Raw genomic sequence first — 10273 nt, 5'->3', positions numbered from 1 at the left:
CTACCTGGACCACTAGCCGAAAAGGAGCCCCAAAACATTAGGCTACCACCACCATGTTTCACCGTGGGTATGGTGTTCTTTGGGTTGTAAACTTCTCCTTTCTTCCTCCAAACGTAAGAAGCATCCATATGGCCAAACAATTCAATTTTTGTTTCGTGAGTCCACAAAATACTTGAGAAAACGGACTCTGGAGAATTCACATGGTTCCTAGTAAACTTTAGACGTGCTGCAAGGTGTTTTCCGGTGTGCAATGGAGTCCTTCTTGGTCTTCTTCCTTTCAGACCATTTTCATGCAGAGTCCTTTGCAATGTTTGCCTTGATATTTTTATGCCAGAAGATTCCAGATTTTCTAAAATGTCCTTAGTAGTGGTGGTTGGATTTGCATTAACACTTCTTACAATATTCCTGGTGGCTCTAGCAGACAGTTTCCTTTTCCTTCCTCTACCAATCAAGTTGTTTGTTGTGTGGTGGCTCTGGAATTTTTTGATGATGCTCTGTACTGTTGCTGTAGGGACCTCAAATTTCTTGGAAATTGACTTTTAACCTAAACCATCCTTATGTGAATTCGCAATTTTAGTCCTAAGATCATTACTAAGCTCTTTTTTCTTCCCCATTCTAATAATTTTTATTCTTTTATTGGTTTTCAGTTGATATCATTTTAATTTCTGATAAAATGCAAAAAACGAAATGAAATTAATCAAAGGTTGTATAAAAGCATTCAAAATAAGAATCAAACAGGAAACAAACAGTCAGAAACTCGATTAATACTGAAAAAATAAGGGGGTATGATTATTTTTGAACATTGCAGATTTTATAAATAGCTGTATATTTCTTTTATTACAAGTATCCCGAGATTTTAAGATGACGAAAATGATCAGAAGAGGTTTATTAAGAATATGTATCAATATGGACGTAAACAATAAATTCTAACAAAGTTACACCTAATAAACTCAATTTTCAAGGGGGGGGTATGAATAATATCGGGCACAACTGTATATATATATATATATATATATATTATATATATATTATAAAAATAAAAAATATATATATATATATTATAAAACTCAGATCAGCTTGTTTGCTTAAGCGTTTAAACCATCGATTCGGTATGTGACTTCCGGTTAAAAAATACGTTACCTATTTCATGGCCGCCATGTTTTAAGTCCGATATTAAATGCCACTGCTACTAGTCAAAGCACTCACAAGGTCAACAATATTTTTTTGGTTTAACTCATTTTAACGTGTTTTCCTTACAAATAGATGCGATTTAATCCAGTTGACTTAAAATAAATTGATTTAAATAATAATACAATATATAACTATATTAATATTTATAACCATATTTACTGCTTTTAGTAGCGCTCCTGAAGATTTATTTTTTTTCAGGCTTTACTAAAAATTTTTTCTCTTCAAGGAGGTGGGGTATAAACTTAGTTTTACTAGTGCTTTTAGTAGGGTCCTTTTAATAAGTGCTTGTTGTAGTGCTCTGGAGGCTTCCTGAATTTTATTAATTATCACAATCACTTAAAAGATTTTTTTTCCTTAAGACTATAAAAGATAGTATAGTCTCCAAATCACTTTTTATTCTGAAGATTTTTCATCTTACCTTTAAAAGTCCAACGGATAAATTTCGTATATATTATTATAGAATTAATGCTCTATCAATTTTTATATATCATAATGTTTAGAGTTCAAAAATAAATAACACATATTTCCATATGACTTGGCTGCATCAACTGCAACTAAAACTTATGAAAAAATATATGTAAGATATCTAACTACAGTTTTTTCAGCTATAATCGAAACTGAAACCAAAACTTATGAAGAATTCTTGGTAAAATTATTTACTGGAAAAAATGGAAGTCCATAACAATTTAACGACTGGCACTCGGATGCAAGCGTGACACACAAAATATATAAATAACACACACGCTATCCTATCAATATGTAGATAGCTATATAAATATCAATATTGATGATGATGATGATGATGATGATGATGATGATGATGATGATGATGGCGACGATGCTGCTGCTGCTGATGATGATGATGATGATGATGATGACGACGACGACGATGATAGAAAACGAACGGTGAGGCTCCAGTGTTATGAAATACATTAAAATATTATATTTACGGAAACTTCAGAGTTTGAGACGGAGGTCGAAGTGTTAATAGAATATAATATTATTTTTTTACTATGCAAGAGTGTAGTAAAAAACTGTGTGTTACACTTGATAGCAGTGCTCCAGGCCAAAACATAAGATGCTGTGAGACCGAAACTTACTTGCATGATGGACGCTTCCAGTACTATTCGATGATGTGAGATAACCATCTCAGGGAGCAGTATCGTAATATCGTAGAATCAGCAGAAGTAATAGTAGTGACGCAGCGACCATTTTGTGTCGTAAGATAAACGGACCAACGAAATAAATGCATGTGATGCAAAGATGCGTAAAGCTGGTCTGCTATAAATAAAATAAAATAAAAAACTGTTTGCCTCACATGGTTGGGATTCGGACTTAATCTTGCGCCGAATATTACCAGCCATCTTTAAAACGGTGGTGATAATAGGAGGCTAAACAAAAGAGGCCACAACCTCTAAATATTTACCATATCATCGTTGATATATAAAAGAGGAGGTTGTGGAACATTTTAAAGGATTTAGGCTGACAGTAAAATCTCCTGAATCTCTGGTTGGTGGGTTGTTTTTGTTTTACGGCATTTCAACCCTTTTCAAGTTATTTAATGCCGAATCCAGTGATTTTGCAGAACAATTTTTAAATAGAGTATACTTGTTTAAAAAAAAAAAAAAATTTTTAAGTCGGTTGCTATTTAACCCATATTTAGGACGCTAACAGGTACTATCAGTCCGGGTCAGAGTGGACCTGGGAGCAATAGCAATTAAAGAGTGGCTTCGCACTCACCAAAACCCACAAGCCGGGGTATCATTATCGGATATATTTTCATAAAGGATTTCTCTTCAACTGGGAGAACAAACAATTGAAATGTATCATCTGGAGAACAAATACTACACTCTGATATTGCACAAAGATGGGAATTATTTCATATATGTGGCAAATTGTTGGGAAGCCATCCAGTTCCTACTATGCAGTTATGTTGACAGAAGGGCAAGTGAAGTAGATGCGGGAGGGGTCTGAGTCCATGGCAAAACTGCAAAGTCATATAAGGGATGCAGCAAAAGATGGACTTAGTCCTAGACTTTGGCACATACTGTAACAGTATAGGATTGGTGTGATATGATGCAAGCCATATTGCGAGAGGTTTGCTCGTGGAAATTGGCGGATTGATGGTAAAAGATGCAACATGGTTTAGGAAACAAATGACTATAACTATACCAATTAGACGTGGTTTTGAAAGGCATTAATTTAGCTATCAAATCGAAATAAGAACGGAGTCAGCCATGTTACTAAGTTGAGTCAACTCTACACATGTGGAGAATAAAAGAATACGCAAAAATGGTGCTGAACTTATAATTCTAAAGCAGAGATTAAGGGTGCTTCGAGCGTCAATATCTCAATTTGATCTGTGAATAAAGGCAGGGTTTGTGTCTTAATAGAGAAACAAAGATGTGTTAACTGGATGAAAATAAAGTGGTGAATTGAGAAATAAGATAATACAGTCTGTTTTCTAAGACTTAATTAACTAGAAGCGTTGTGTGACACGCACCATATTGGAGTGAAGGAAACAATATATTTAGCGCAGAAAGTTGATTCACATACAAAAGAGAAAGAGGTGCAGAACGTGGTAAAGAATTGTTAATCGATTGATCCTGGATAAATTGGGACTTCGAAGACTTGAAACCAGATTAGCTCCTAACAGGAGAGATTGTCGTGGGGCTGTACTTGCTGATGATTGGCTGTGGTATTCTGGCAAAACTGAGGATATTACATGCGTAATCTGCTGTTGCGCTAGCATAAGAATTGGAAAAAATATGCATGAACAAGGCTCAATAAAGTAGGTGATAATAAACAAAGGCATTGTTTTTCGCTCGGACGATGCTTTAAAATGAAAGAAAAGAAGCTACTTCTATATATTTGCTTCCTCACGAAGGCGAAATGTAACACAAGGTCGTTTTTAATGTGGAGTTAAACCAGCTCCCCGAATAGAAGGAAAAAGGGGCACTCTGGTAGAGACCATAAGTAATAATTCTCTCAGTATAGAAGGGGCCCCCCATTGACCAATGACAAATTACCTTAAGTGTAGCATCGGAACAGATATTACACTTTGAGTTATTAAATCTTTTATTCATGCAAAAATTTATAGGAACAAAGGCATTGTTTTTCGCTCGGACGAGGCAAACTCAAAAAAGGGGAAAATGGGGGGTCATTGGTCATCCTTGCAACTCTAGGACTAAACCAAAGTCTCTTTGAGATAGAATCTTCTTCCACCATAATACCGCACCCGCCATTTCGTACTTTTGGGCGTGTTACTTAGCACCCAATTTTTAAAACTTTTTTTTTTTTTATTAGCGTATAAAAACTAAAACTACATTTTTATCCCGGATCGAAGGTCAAGAACAATAAGATAAGGAGCTATTACAAGGCAGCCCATAAGCACGGAAAAAAAACAAATGAAACGGTGAAGTAATATAACACAAAAAGTGAAAGCAACCGTGGGAAAAAATGGTATTACCTTTTGAAGCTACATTCTGGTACAACATAGCTCACAAAGTCGTAAAAACAGAAAACACAATGCCACAAAGATCAGTTTTTTTTTATTACGAATGAAGGCCTCTAAGAAACACATCCCGAGAAGGCGATGAGCAAGAGACACCCATAATTCAAATCCATAATCAAATTAGAAGTAGCTTGAGGAAAACCTCTAACTGCACGATGTAGGACGCAATAATGAAGAAGAGGACTTACTCAGGTGAACTCCCTGAACAACTAGGGTTTTCGATGGATTACCACAGCATATGTTAGATTTGAAGCACGTGGAAAATGTAGAAAATGAAGGTGTGAGTGCTGGGCCAGGGGAAATTAAAGTGACTAACTCGCAATACACAGACCTCATAGGGACTGGACTGTGCACATATCGACACGGTATTATCTAATATGAAATAATCGGTAGTTGTAGTCAGGTGGGAAGCAGGCAGACGGAACAGAATTTCACAGGCGTGCAGTTCTAAGAAAGAAGATTTGTTAATGGAATCTACGTTTTGATTAAGGCACAGATAAAGAATGGGGAACATTTTTGACAGTGGGTTCAGCTAGACGGGTGTTTTTCGTGAAAGATTGGCGAGGGGGACCAGATATTGGAGTTCAGATGAACATCTGCCATGGAAATAACGATAAAACAAGGATAGGCTCGCAACGTCTCTTCTGTGGGAGAGAGGTTGCAGGGAAGAGAAAAGGGCGTCCCCCAATAAGCTACGAAGTCTATTTTGTACTCTTTCAAGGTAGGATAGGTTGTTTTTAGCAGCTCCTGCCCAGATATTACAGCAGTATCCCATCCTTGGAGGTACTTGTCTTTTATATATATATAAATAATTGCATCAGTAGTGAGATATCTTCTGGGGCGGTAGAAGGATCCCACCATCTTTCCAGCGACCTTGGCAACAGACTTGATGTACGTGTTCCATTTCAGATCAGGAGCAAAGGTCAAACCCAGAAGCTTGGACAAAACACGGGGCCTCTCCCAGATGAGAGCCATCCACCAATTGATGCCAGATGGAGATCAGAGCGTTGATGATGTAAGGATAGGAGTTTGGTTTTAGATGCACTAAAGGTAACCAGCCATGTCTTCCCCAACTGAACCACGCGCTCGAGATCAGAGGAGAGAGAATCAGAGAGAACTTTGTCATTTACAGCCTTTGATATACTACCGTAGATGGTCGTGTCATCAGCATAGATATCAACGAATGATTTAAGTACGTGTTTAGGGAGGTCATTGATGTAGATCAGGAAGAGAGTTGGGCCCAGGATTGACCCTTGAGGGACTCCGGCATTAATACTGCAGGCTTCTGATTTTTGTCCATCGACCACTACTCTTATGAGCCTATCGGAGAGATGTAATGACTGAGAAAACATTTCCAGTGATACCGTAGCTGGAAATCTTGTGAAGTAGACCCTTATGTCATACCTTGTCGAAGGCTTTTGATATGTCAAGAGCAATTGCCCTAGAAAGGAAGGCTTTGTCAAGAGATTCACTAATCCTCTGAGATATAACCGTCAGCAAATCTGCGGTAGATCTTGCAGAGCGGAAACCATATTGTGTGTCACTAGGAATGTTTTCTTCTGCTGAGGTGGTTGACTATTTCTCTATTTTATATAGATTAATTGAATGCAAAATGAACACCAAATTTCTGTTAGGTAAACGCCGGGCATCGCCAGGTAGAAGGCAGTTATTCATTTACCAGTTATCTATGTGTCTATTTATCCGTCTATAAATATATACATATATATATATATATATATATACATATCTGCATATACATATATATATATATATGTATATATATACATATATATATACACATATGTATATATGTATACATACATATATATATATGTATATATATGTATATATTTATAGACACATAGATAAAAGATAAATGAATAACTGCCTTCTACCTGGCGATGCCCGACGTTTACCTAACAGAAATTTGGTGTTCATTTTGCTTTCAATTAATCTAGAAAAGTTATTCCCCTACTTCGTAAAACTATAATTTATTCATATCTTGAGAACTCGTTTCCTTGAATTTTAAACGATATTTTCGTTTTCAGCACCATCGGAAGCCAATAGTTTTTTTTTTTTTTAGGTTGGAAATATACTGCACATTTACTAATGTTTCTACCATCGTCATTTATTTTCCTACAGTTGGGCGGTCCTATTTTGAAAATAAATGAATAACTTTTACAATTCTTTTTCTATCTCTTTGCAAATGATTCACATTTTAGTATGTTATTATAAAGGATAACGACTACCAGTTGTCAAAAGTTTAGCTTTTCACAGTTGTTATCTCTAACAAATATTAGGTTTAAAAATGTTGTCCCTTACTTTTGGACACTACTATATATATATATATATATATATATATATAGAGAGAGAGAGAGAGAGAGAGAGAGGGAGGGAGGGAGGGAGAGATATAGGGAGATAGATAGATAGAGAGAGAGATTTAAATAAAATATTCGGAAATGTCTTGAGAGATCTTTCGACTATCATCTCTTTAGGAAAAAAAATCAATAGCAAAGGAAAACAATACCACTGACGAAATTAAAGAGTACTAAGGTAATTCCGTTATGCCAAGTAAAAAAAAAACGGATACGAAGAAATACTCTATGTGTGCATTTTATGTCTCTTGTTACTTCATTAAGATGTAGTTTAATGAGAAAATACATATTTGTTCTGGCGCGCTCTATCGCAGCCACCCTAACTTCTCCTCGTTTTTCCAAACAAATATTTACTGAACTCATTGTAATGTGTATCATATCAGTAGAGTTTAGCTTCGCTGATATTATATACTGCCAAGTCGATAGGGTTGCTATGAGGGATCCGTTGGTCTACAAATTTAGTTGATATCTTTGTCGGTTTCTGCGAATTCGTTCAGTTTAATTCCGGAATGATACCCACCACATATTTTAGATATGTTAGTGACACTTTTGCTGTGTTTTCATCGGAAAGTGGAGCGTCAATATTTTTCAATAGGTAGAACAATATCGTTACTATTTCTACTTATTACTTATTTATACGCGTGCACACACACACACAAACACATATGTATGTATATATAAAATATTAATATATTCGTAAATTTAATTAGATTTCGAAATCTATACTTTGACATAAAAAGTAGCATATGGATGCTATGAGAATAAAAATACATAACAGCTTAAGTACCTTATATATATGCATATATATATATATATATATATATATATATATATATATAGAGAGAGAGAGAGAGAGAGAGAGAGAGAGAAATAAAATGGAGGTGGAAGGACCTGAATACTCAACGTTTCGCCCGATTTATGCGGGCTTCTTCAAGAGGGATAGTCATTGACGAGAGAGGCGGAGGATTGGGGCTACATATAATGATGCGGGAGAGCAGCGTGTTTTCCTTATGTAAATTAGATGTCATATATACATGTATATACATTTTATGAGAGAAAATAAATTATAGTAAACTAGTGTAGTGGATTACGTCCAAAAGTTGAAATATCTAATATATATATACACACTTGTGCCCGATATTATTCCTACCCCTCGGATCTTTGAGATTTCTATAAGAATATTGCTCAAACCAGAAGGTAGACAATATTAAAGGGATTTCAAACAATAAATCAAGCATAAGCATTTAATTTAACCTCAACAAATAAATAAATTATGCAAGTTTGAAACATTATACAAAGAAAAACAATAATGGCACTAGTTCCAAATTATTCATACCTCTCTTACTAATAGTCAATAGCATACCCTTTATTCTTAATAACTGCCTGTAACCGTTTGGGATATTTATCAACAAGGTTTTTACAAGCATCAACACTGATTTTTTACCATTCTTCAATGCAGTAGTTCTCCAAATCCCTCAAATTTCTAGGTTTCCGCTTGTTAACCTCAGTTTTCAATATGTGCCAGAGGTTTTCGATAGGGTTCAGGTCGGGACTCTGGCTAGGCCATTCCAAAACATTAATTTGATTATCCTCAAACCATTTCTTGACTATTTTGGCAGTATGTTTTGGATCATTATCCTGTTGAAGGACCCAATTTGGTCCTAAATAAAGCTTCTCCGCATCCTGTCTAATGTTTTTCTGGAGTATCTCCAAATATTGCTCCTTCTTCATGGTTCAATCTATCTTGACCAAACTACCTGGACAACTAGCCGAAAAGGAGCCCCAAAACATTAGGCTACCACCACCATGTTTCACCGTGGGTATGGTGTTCTTTGGGTTGTAAGCTTCTCCTTTCTTCCTCCAAACGTAAGAAGCATCCATATGGCCAAACAATTCAATTTTTGTTTCGTCAGTCCACAAAATACTTGAGAAAACGGACTCTGGAGAATTCACACGGGTTCTAGCAAACATTAGACGTGCTGCAAGGTGTTTTCCGGTGTGCAATGTAGTCCTTCTTGGTCTTCTTCCTTTCAGACCATTTTCATGCAGAGTCATTTGCAATGTTTGCCTTGATATTTTTATGCCAGAAACTCCAGATTTTCTAAAATGTCTTTAGTAGTGGTGGTTGGATTTGCATTAACACTTCTTACAATATTCCTGGTGGCTCTAGCAGACAGTTTCCTTTTCCTTCCTCTACCAATCAAGTTGTTTGTTGTGTGGTGGCTCTGGAATTTTTTTGATGATGCTCTGTACTGTTGCTGTAGGGACCTCAAATTTCTTGGAAATTGACTTGTAACCTAAACCATCCTTATGTGAATTCACAATTTTAGTCCTAAGATCATTACTAAGCTCTTTTTTCTTCCCCATTCTAATAATTTTTATTCTTTTTGTTGTTTTTCCGTTGATATCATTTTAATTTCTGAAAAATGCAAAAAACGAAATGAAATTAATCAAAGGTTGTATAAAAGCATTCAAAATAAGAATCAAACAGGAAACAAACAGTCAGAAACTCGATTAATACTGGAAAAATAAGGGGGTATGATTATTTTTGAACATTGCAGATTTTATAAATAGCTGTATATTTCTTTTATTACAAGTATCCCGAGATTTTAAAATGACGAAAATGATCAGAAGAGGTTTATTAAGAATATGTATCAATATGGACGTAAACAATAAATTCTTACAAAGTTACACCTAAAAAACTCAATTTTCAAGGGGGTGGGGTATGAATAATATCGGGCAAAAGTGTATACATATATATATATATATATATATATATTTATATATATAAGCAAACAGTTAATAAAATATGTTAAAAAAACACTTTGAAATGAGTTTCGAAGAAATACGTTCCTCATTTATGTCTCGGAAGTAGAGTGAAAAGCATATCTTATTTTTCTTTTATTAATATTATCGGAATCTTTTCTTTATTCCTTGTACACATTTTTGTGAATTATTCCATGGATTTCTGCCTTTGGATTATTATGGACAATCTTCTTCCAATTACGGGATTACCTGGGATTTTACTTGTACAAATGGAAATTCTTTTAACTTTCTTGAAGTTTTACATTTGGATTTTACCATCACTGGATTTTTTATTTTCCACCAGACTATCCATTCATGTGTAATCACTTTTTTCTCCACTATATTCCCTCTGCTTCACTTTTTTGGGATCAAGTAAGATCTTTGACTT

The sequence above is a fragment of the Euprymna scolopes genome, chromosome 41 (genome assembly GCF_053919585.1).
Source record: "Euprymna scolopes isolate OS-2025 chromosome 41, ASM5391958v1, whole genome shotgun sequence".
NCBI lineage: Eukaryota > Metazoa > Mollusca > Cephalopoda > Sepiida > Sepiolidae > Euprymna > Euprymna scolopes.
Note: the sequence above shows the minus strand (reverse complement) of the source record.